This window comes from Etheostoma spectabile, unplaced genomic scaffold (assembly GCF_008692095.1).
Source record: "Etheostoma spectabile isolate EspeVRDwgs_2016 unplaced genomic scaffold, UIUC_Espe_1.0 scaffold363, whole genome shotgun sequence".
NCBI lineage: Eukaryota > Metazoa > Chordata > Actinopteri > Perciformes > Percidae > Etheostoma > Etheostoma spectabile.
The window spans coordinates 198,203-208,390 of record NW_022605593.1 but is presented as its reverse complement, the minus strand read 5'-3'; the positions used below and the strand labels follow the sequence as shown (position 1 = coordinate 208,390).

General features: G+C 41.2%; 1 long non-coding RNA gene across 1 annotated transcript in view; it reads left to right on the top strand.

Moving 5' to 3' along the window:
• LOC116686426 (uncharacterized) overlaps positions 1–10,188 on the top strand; it is a 10,704-nt gene that overhangs the window by 354 nt on the left and 162 nt on the right. The window contains exon 2 of the long non-coding RNA XR_004331250.1: positions 2,651–2,657. This is a non-coding gene — a long non-coding RNA (uncharacterized LOC116686426). The remainder of the gene's footprint in view (positions 1–2,650; positions 2,658–10,188) is intronic.

Sequence of the window (10,188 nt, the reverse complement as noted above, 5' to 3'; positions counted from 1 at the left end):
TGTGTGTGTGTGTGTGTGTGTATGTGTGTCCGAAAAACAAGAAGAATTGCAGTGCCATTGCTGAGGGGAGGAGCTGCCGCTGTCCTATCCCACAGGAGAGAGAAAAAAGTGGTGTTGCTTGTTTCCTTTATGCAAATTGGCATCCGATAAAGGTTTTTGTTTTTGGGAGAGCCACAAAGAGGGTTTGTGATCGGAGTGGCGAGGAGAATGGGAGAGGTTAGGAGGGGTTATGGGGAAAAGACAGGGACAAAATTCCCATCGGCGTACCCAGAGACATCATGTTACATTCCTTTTTCCTCTCCCGTCTTTTCATCCATCTCTTCCTCACATCCACGACCCGGTTAATATTTTGGATGAGATTAGTCACTCGTTAATTAACGCATGCCCCCCAACTTTTTTTTTCCCCCTCTCGCCGTCTCTTTCTCTTTCGATTGCGTTGGATTCGGGGTTTTCTTTTCTTCCTCGCTCTTTTATCAGTAGCTTTCTTTTCTGTCTTTTCCGCTGATGAGAATGAGGTGATGTGTAGAGTGAGGGGAGTAAGAGAAGAAGGGGATCGGGTGGTTCCCCCATTGATTCCCCTTAGGGACCTTTTCAAACGCAGATAGCGAGGGCTTAGCGTCTGAATATGACGGTCTGAATAGTTAAATGAAATCATAATTGTGTGCCTTGTGTCTGTAACCACTGATCCACTCCAAACAACCTCTAACTGATTTCAGGGCATGTTGAGTACTCATCAGATTCTGGAGAATTTCCCACAGTCACGACTCACAACAAACCCACAAACCCTTCTACCTAGTCTTAGCTGACATCACCTAGTGGCTACCTAGAGTTGACGTTAGCTAGCGTTAGCTGATACTAGCAATTTCTAGTTGGCAACATCTTTTGGGTTTCATTTAATAAAAATAACCGGTAGTAGCACACGTCGTATGAGTATTGTTTTTGATTACAATGTGCAGAATTACTTGACGTTGCCTATTTATATCTATTTATTTCTATTTCTCACCATTAATTACCAGCGCCTGTACAAGCATCAACAGACATGCATAACAAACAGAGAAGCATGACCACAGATAGAAGTGTCCGTGAGTCACACATAAGACAGAAGTGCTACAGTTTTTTTTGGGCAGCCATGTTGGATTTTGAACTCGGGCTACTGCGAGGTTGTCCGAGGTCAGGGGCGTGTTTCTGACTTTGACCTCGGAAAATACGAGCTCAGATGTACTAACGGAACGCACAACTAGTTTACTGTCACACAAAGCCATGTGATGAACATTCATCCAATCCGCAACTGAGATTGCAAGCCTCAGCGCCAAACCACAGCACCGCTGGGTGTAAAGCCTCATGTTGTCCTCGGGTCAAATTGACCCGTTTTCTCTATATCAATGTTCTTTTTAATTCCCCAAATAATCAGAATCAGAATCAGAATCAGCTTTATTTGCCAGGTATGAGGACACATACGAGGAATTTTTCTTCGGAGCTTTGTTACTCACACTGTGCTTACACACACAAAACAACCAAACAATATATACACACTAATATATACACAATGTATACATGATCTAAACAGAAACAATACAGAGGCATGAGTGCAATGAAGAGTTCAATACAATTATTTAAATGTGGAGCATAGTGCAAAGGATACTGGGATAAATAGTATTATGTTATTATATTATAATATGAACAGTGATAACTAATCAATTTTATGGCATTTGAAAAAACAAATTAAAGTGGTTTTGAAATAGTATTGAGTAAAAGTTGACATATTCCAGTCTGTGTAGAACTACCTCAAGTAAAGTAAAAGTACTTCAACATTTGTACTTTAGTACAGTACTTGAGTTGCTTAGTTACATTCTGCCACTGGAAGAGAAGAGTTTAAAAATGATGTGTTCACTTTTAGTGTCTCTGTTAGGACATGAGCAGCAGCATTTCTCTTTGTAAAGGGTATGGTTGCCACCTGTCCCGGTTTTGCCGTGATTTTCCTTTTTAACGACCTGTCCCGGGAAATGTATCGATTGTACCGGTTTTGGAAAGGCTACATGAATTTGTATGTTTAATTTACTATTTTCTCTCCACTTGAAATGTGGACCGCGTTGTTCACAGAGTGGTCAGTGTCTCTTGTGTGGCTCTGCAGGGGATGTGATGTAGTCCCGTAGCCTATCTAGTAGTGTGTCTGTCTTGGCAACTACTAGGCCTGGCTAGAGAAGCAGTTTAGAAGATTGTACGTCAACATTGTTCGTTAGCGTTAACGTGGGTGGCGAGACGGAGGATGAAGATGACATAATGACTGGATGAAAAATGACAATTACTTCACATGACTAAAGCCAACACCAGGCGACCCACGTGATGCTAGCTGCTCTGTATGCTCGGTTAAAATTCTGGTTAAACATGAAGACAAAACTGCTTTGGATGCTAAATCAAAGATACATCAGAGTCACGTTGAAATAACCAGACAAACCAAGGCAATTAAATCATTCATGATTCCAAAAAACTCAAAATGACTGTCACCAAATGAACCGCTACCCATCACAGTGTCCAACATGGCCGTAGTTAATGCAAAAATATTCAGTGACTCTGATATTGCAACTAAGACGTCTTGTCGCAGAAATAAAAGTGAGGCCTAGGTGGAAAATGTGTTGGCACCAAAGATTAGCAGCAGAGTTGCAGAGAGTGCACTATTTATGTTCTGATACGTCCAATTCTGGGCACGCCAAATTGTTTCCCAACACGGTCTAGCATTTCTGTGCACCCAAGGGTGTGAAGTATGGATTTTCAGACTTTGAATCAATAGTGGAGCCATATTCACACAAATACTGTCTATTACCGAGAACAATAGGCTTTCACTCAGCCAGATCAGTGCCTATTGTACTGATAACGCATCAGTTACTCATGGTCGGCACAACTCGTTTTTTCAGAAACTCAGAGAAGCTAACCCACAAATTGTGAAGGGTAATTGCAAGTGTCACATCATAAACAACACTGTCAAAGCAGCTAATCGTGTCTTTAGTGCTGGAGGGTGTGACGTGGAGGCTTTTGTGCTGAAGGTGTACATGGAAATCAGTTGTTCTGCTAAAAAAGGGGAATTGCTTAAGGACTTCTTTGAATTTACTAATACCAAATACAGGGAGAGTCTGAGGCATGTCCCCACATGGAGGATTTTAGAGTGTTGGCCGGCTTTAAAGTCTTATTTTGTATCCCTGGGAAAGGAGGACTGCCCAAGTATCATCTGGACATTTGTGTGTGATGCAAGTGATGAAGAAAATGTGGACTTTACTGAAGCTGAATGCGTCCTGAAACTCTTGGAAAGAGTGTTCAGTCACATGGAGGATGTTTGGTCTGATAAAAGAGCAATGGTGAAATCTGAGCTTAAGGTCAGATTGAATTTCAAACTGTCATGCACTGAATTCAAGACATTCATTGAAGAACAGAAACCACTGGTAGCTGCAGCAAAGGGAAACGCCAAGTATAGACGGAAGACTAAGTAAACTAAGGCCCATTTATGTATGATTTTGTGAATAAAATAGGTATGGTAGGTGTGGCTAAGGTACGGTAAATGCAAAAGCAAGCACAAGCACCAGTGTCTAAGCAATCAGGTAAGCTAAGATAAGTTAAGTAAGATAAGTTTCCTCCTATGAGAATATTTGAGATGTTTAAACTATTCAGGACTATGCACAATCTTACTGCATAAAGGCTTATTTTGTCTTGTGGATCTAATGTCTAATGGACATTTTCACTTGTGCGCAAAGCGGTCGGTTGGGTCATCGACATGTCCAGGTATTTTATCAGACATTCAGTAGGTGGCAACTCTAGTGAAGGCAACATTCACACTGTCATCTCTCTCTCTCTCTCTGTCATCTTGTTTGGATCATGAATACTATGTAAAGATGCAGGATGTGGACGCTTTCAGGAATGCATGGTACTGTGAAGGCATGTTTTGTCTTTTAAAGACTCAAAAATGTGTTGTTTAAAGTTAATTTCACTTTGTTTAACTCTCTCTCCTCCCAGCTAGCCTAGCGTGACTTCCTAGCCGCTCCCCTGCCTTCACAGCACTGACTCGTCCCCCCGGTGAGTCTCTGCTGAGCCACATGCTCCCTCAATGGGCTCACTCAATTAACAGGCCATGAAGCCCCCGACCTCTGCTCTCCCCCTGGAGTCACGCACCTCCACAATGCCTCCAGGAAAGGGTGTGAGGGTGGGAGGGTAGGGGGTGGGGGGGGCTCGGTCAGTGCTCTTTTGTTCCCGTAGTGTCCAGCTTGCCCCCTTTCACCCCTGGTGTCTTTCATAAGGAGTGTGTAATAACTGTCTTTGTTGGTTTTTCCTCTTGTAATGGGTCCGGAGGGAGGCCTTGTTAGCGCCGGGTGCTGAGCCAGGGGACCTCGCAGGAACGCCGGGATTAGAGGCTGCCTCATTCTGCCCTAAATGCGATCCTTCCCTGTCACAGTGGTGACTCAGCTGGTGCATGAATATGATTTCTTTAGATCTTCCTAATTGCGAAAGCTTTTTTATTCTATCAAAGGGTCTTGCATTTTGGGTTTGCTTAGTCATTTTAGGCTGAATTAAAGGCCCAGTATGCGGTTTGAGGAAGGATAAAGAGAAGTGTGAATTACAGCGAGACGCATCAATGATATAATGACCTCAAGGAATTAAAGTAATAGAGATCTGAGGTCTGAGGAAAAGCTGCTTATTAAAGAAGAAGGTGGCAGGAGTTGGCTTAATGTTTCTTTGGATTTGTGATAAGATGTTTCTATCTAAAATCTTTTAGGCTTTTACTTTTGCAAAACATGTAATGTTGGTGTAAGGCAATTCACTTTCAACACATTTTAGCACCTATTTATTTAACCACATAATACTTTTCTTTGATTGTGTAAAAAAACTTGGTGGGGGGGTGAGGCCATCTGAACCTTGTGGCTCACATTTTCAAAAGAAAAAGGCTCTTCCCTTTACGTAGAAAGAGAAATACAACACTGTTCTTCCTAATATCTCAAAATACCAACTCAGTGAATCTTAAACGATGAAAGTGAATGAATTGATTTTTTTGGCTTTTTCTGCCTTTATTTTGACACCTGAAGACATGGAAAGGGAGAGGGGGGGATGACACGTATCAAAGGGCCGCAGGTCATCAAGGAGTAAGCCTCTATATATATATTATATATACATATATATATATGGGTGCCTGTGCTACCAACTGAGCTATTTCGGCTTCCATATTTTCTCTGGTTTTTGCAGCTCAAGAGACAGAATTAAAATTTAAATCAGAGGTAAGAAAAATTAAAAAGACCCTTCACCGTTTTGTCAAGAAATTCAGACTTTCCTTTCTATAGCAAAAGGAATGAATACATAAAACTCCCCCTTTTGTCACACCCTCTCCTTCCCTGATAATTTCCTCTAAGGCTAATTAGGTAACAACATCAACAAAGTGTAGAAATCTAACTTACACACACACACATTATGTAAATATGATTAGCCCGCTGCAGAAGAAATTCAAACCCTCTTGAAATTCGTTTTCTACACAGCTCCGTATACATGTGTTTTCAACAAGCTGTAAGTCATGTGTAAAATAGAATAAATGAAATGATTTGTTCACGCAGGACATGCGGGGGGGGGGGGGGGGGGGGGGGGGGGGGGTCCAGTTTGCACTCCGCTTTCACACGCAGGATTTGTTAAACACAGGCGAGGAATGATAGAGGCCCCGAAATAAACACAGCCACTTCTTTTGTTGATTCGGCATTCACACGGCTAGCCATTTTCCAGGGAGGAAATTCAAGTGAAGCACTCCCAAGTACTCGTCGAGCACTGAAGGCAATTTCCCCTCAGTCAAGTGGCTGAAACCCTCTCCAGCTGAACAACTTCCTGCGTTTAGTCAGCACCCCCCCATCGACGCCCATGCTTCATCATCACCCTGCTTGGCTGGCATCAGTCACAACTTTCGGAGAAGTGACGAATGGGCCACGATCAGAGAATAAAACGGACTGAACTCTGACAGCCGGAACCACAAAATGCATCCGATTTCCCAGAAAGTTGCAAGTTACACTCAGGAATCGCTTGCACAAAAACCCCATCTATATTCCCAAAATAAAGAGACATTACCTCAGTGTTGGGTACTGAATCTGCAGCCAGGTGGGAGGAATTTAAGTCACTCTGTTTTGCTTTAAGGTTGAATAAAAGACAATAAGGTCTAACCTATGAAACCCAGTGGCAAAGGGCCCAAGATCACAGCTCTTATGTAATCTGGAACTAAAAGCATGAAACTGACTCAGATATGACAATCACAGCCAGAACTTTGAAATGCATTTGATTTCCCAGAAAATGTAAAGTTGCACACAGGGACATAATGCAAAAAACAACAACATCCATATCCTCAAAATAAAGAGGACATTACTTCAGTGTTGATTTCTAATTTGTAATTCAGGTGGGAATTACAAATTACTTTATAGACAATAAGGTACAAGCTATGAAACCCAGTGACAAAGGGCCCACAGCTCGGTTAGAATCGGACGCTAAACGAATAAAACGGACAGAAATCTGACAGCCAGAACCCCGATTTGTCGCTCGACGTCTCTATGCAACATCTCAAGTTCTGTTGTCTGCACAGTGACCCGTGCAGCTCAAACAAGACAGGAATATTTCCACATTTCCATATTTTTCAGTGACAATAAATCAGAGTTGATTGCAGAGTTGATGCAGCGTTTGGGGGCGAATGTTCAAAAACTATAACGAGCGTTAAATTAACTCTGATGAGTGTGCGCTTCCAGATGCACCACCACCAAAACGGTTGATATTTATACTCGGAGTGTAATTTCCACTCAGAATGTGTCTCAGCAAAAACAGAAGCACATGGAATAATTATGCAATCAGATGAGTTTCTTATGTAACAGGAAGGCAGAGAGGTTAAGTCATAAAGTAGATGATCGCCAAAGTACATGAAGTTTGGTACACTATACTTTTATTTTGGGAGGGTTTTGCACACAGAATAGTCGACTATTCAAATACTCAACCATCAGGACTAATGGAGGTCAACATGTCATAGATGCAGTGCAAGGTGTAAAGCGGTGGACGTAGAGCGGACATGAGGACTGTAGCGACAGCGGCTAACACACAGACGTTGAATATTTTCTGTATGTACACTTTTATCATGAAGTGTCATTAGGGTGAGTAGGCTAAGGCTAAATCTCAATTCTCTATCTTACTCCTACCCCTTCCCCTCGTTTTTGCGCATTCACGCGGGACCTAGTGCTGTCCCATTACCTATTTCGACCAAGGGGTAGGGCTAAGACCGAGGGCTTTATACCCCTCGAAACCAAGTGAGGACCCGAGCTCACTTGTAAACGAGGGCTACTGTACAGCAAGCAGCAATGGCCGCCGCATCGACCAGAGAGACCCAGAAATGTAGTATTTCCGGCTTAAATAATTGATTTAAAAGTTACGACAGTCTTGTTTTGTGGTCTTTGCAGTCCTGTACATATATACTTGCAACCATGTCCTTAATGGAAACTTTTCAAAAATCGCTAGCTTGCGCTAACGGTATTTGCTAATGCTATTTGCTAACGCTAATCGCTAACGCTATTCGCTAACCTTTAGAGAACCAAAGACTAACGTTGATTGTTGATGAAGTTATGAATTTCTGTTTGCAATGTTTACAGCCCATTTTCTTTCAAATGTGTTAATAATCGGTGTCATAATGACAGCTCATTATGACATTATGACCTTCAGGTTTATTGGCGAGATTGCACATTACATCCAGCGAAGTATTTATTTACTTTTGGGGAGTAGTTGATGACTACTTAACTACACCATTAGTTAATGCCCTTCACACTACATCCTTGCTTGTATCACCACGTTTACTGCTGCAAATAAAACATTTTGATGTATCTTAACATACAGTAAGCGTTGGCCAGTTTTCTACGAGAGATAGTAAGAATAACACCACATCTATATGATTAACTTTTGGTTTAACATTGCTTTTTGTTTTACACTTAAAAGGTAAGAAACAACTCGGATTGAGCCCACATAGATCATAATTATCTCCATATTTACAATGTTGCTCATGAGTATAGGAACCCCAATTAAAGTTGACTATACAAAGGAATAAAAAAAAGAAATCCTCTTTTGGAAATTGATCTTAATGCCTTGATTTTAAAAACAATTAGGAAAAATTTGACATTAAAGAACACCAATTTTCTTTGTGAATGAATAATGTATCTAAATAAATGTTCTTCCTTAAAATACAGGGGGCATAAGTATACACCCCCTATGTTAAAATACAGGGGCCATAAGTACACACCCCCCTATGTTAAAATACAGGGGCATAAGTATACACCCCCCTATGTTAAAATACAGGGGGCATAACTATACCCCCCCCTATGTTAAAATACAGGGAGCATAAGTATACACCCCCCTATGTTAAAATACAGGCGGCATAAGTACACACCCCCTATGTTAAAATACAGGGGGCATAAGTATACACCCCCTTATGTTAAATTCCCATAGAGGCAGGCACATTTTTATTATTAAAGGCCAGTTATTTGATGGATCCAGCAGGATACTATGCATCCTAATGCATAGTATCCTGCGGCCTGAAAAATTATTTTTTTGTTTGTTTATGAATCTAATCAGGCTCGGACGTCCCGTCAGTGTGCGGGCACCCCCCCCCCCCCCCCCCCCCGCTCTCGGCCCACTACGGCCTCCGCGGGGCTGAGGGCTCCCACGGGGGCCCGGGAGGTCCTGTGGGAGCCTATTAACCCATTATGTTCCCCTCCAGAGCCGTGTAACGGACAACAATCACATACAAGCTGCAGGCTGAGCCACAGGAGGCTCCGGCTGCTTAGCACAAGCCAGCGTAGCCCGAGGCGCTCGTCAGCACCATTCCCATGCCGTGCCTTGCTCGAGGGCCACATGAGAAGAAGGAGTAAGGTGATATGAAAAATAGCACAATATCGGATTTAATCCTCATATTCTACTGAAGGAAAGTGGGAAATCATGTATAATTATAGTATTCAAGCATACAACATTGGCAGGATTTTACAAAAGACTGGGAGCATTTTCAGGATTTTGTATGATGATCTCTTAATAATTAATAAATTAATAAAAGAAATTACTGCTGTCATTTCACACATTCCTGTGTATATAAAGGTATAATTCTTTCAATGCTTGACAAAATGTGCACGCACAACATGTTAATGTTGAAGTACTTTGTATTAGTCACTGTTCATTGTATTTAATGAATCCAATTCAAGATTTTCTTTGAGCCACACACAAAAAAAGACAATAAAAACTCAAAAGTATTATGATGAAATATGACAAAAAGATATAAAAAAAAAAAACTGGAACTGATGCCTAGATTTCAAAATAAAAGTTGATCAATTCACTGATCAATATGGCAGCAGTTAACTTAATGTCATTTTTGTCTTTTAGATACATCTTTTAATTCATTTTTTTGGGGTTGTTTCCTTGTTATTCTTTTTTTCTTTACATTCGTTATTGTTTCTTGTGTTTCTCTTCTGCATGTGTCATGAAATGTTGTAACATTGTCTGATTTAATGTTGTTTTGGAGCCCAGAATGACCAGGTTGGCCTTTATAATAAACTACACGATTATTTCTACATCTAATTTCCCTGAAAAAAAGAAGACATGAGCTCATTGTTCAAAATCTATTTTTTTTTTGCTTTCACATTGAACAATAGACGTTAAAGCACAACCTGGATTTGAGTCTTTTTCTCTCTTTTACACATTAAAGTTGTTCGAAGGTCTTCCCTGTGTGATAATTCAGGTCAAACTCAACTGCAGCATTTAATTAGATGTTATTATACAGTCATTAAACCAGCCAATTGCAGAATATATCTTAAGCAATAGAAATCAAAACAATTAGCATTTCATCTAGTGTAATGATAGCTGTGGTACACGCTTGCAAAAAGATTTTTATTTTTTTATTTTACAGAGCCTCCAACACATTGCAGGTATGATGCCAAACAAGCACATCTCCGGAAGACACATTAGACAATAGAATAATTAACATAATCATGATTATTTTTTTTCTCTGCATTTTAATTAGCCCTATGAAGCTCAATTAAGCTCTTCAGTGCGAGCGCCTATTCAGTAAACAGCTGTCCACCTGTCTTCTCGTTCCTGGGAAAAGGCCGTGGCGCCTGTTCACGCCGAGGTACCATCACTAAAATGGGGGGGGGGGGGGGGGGG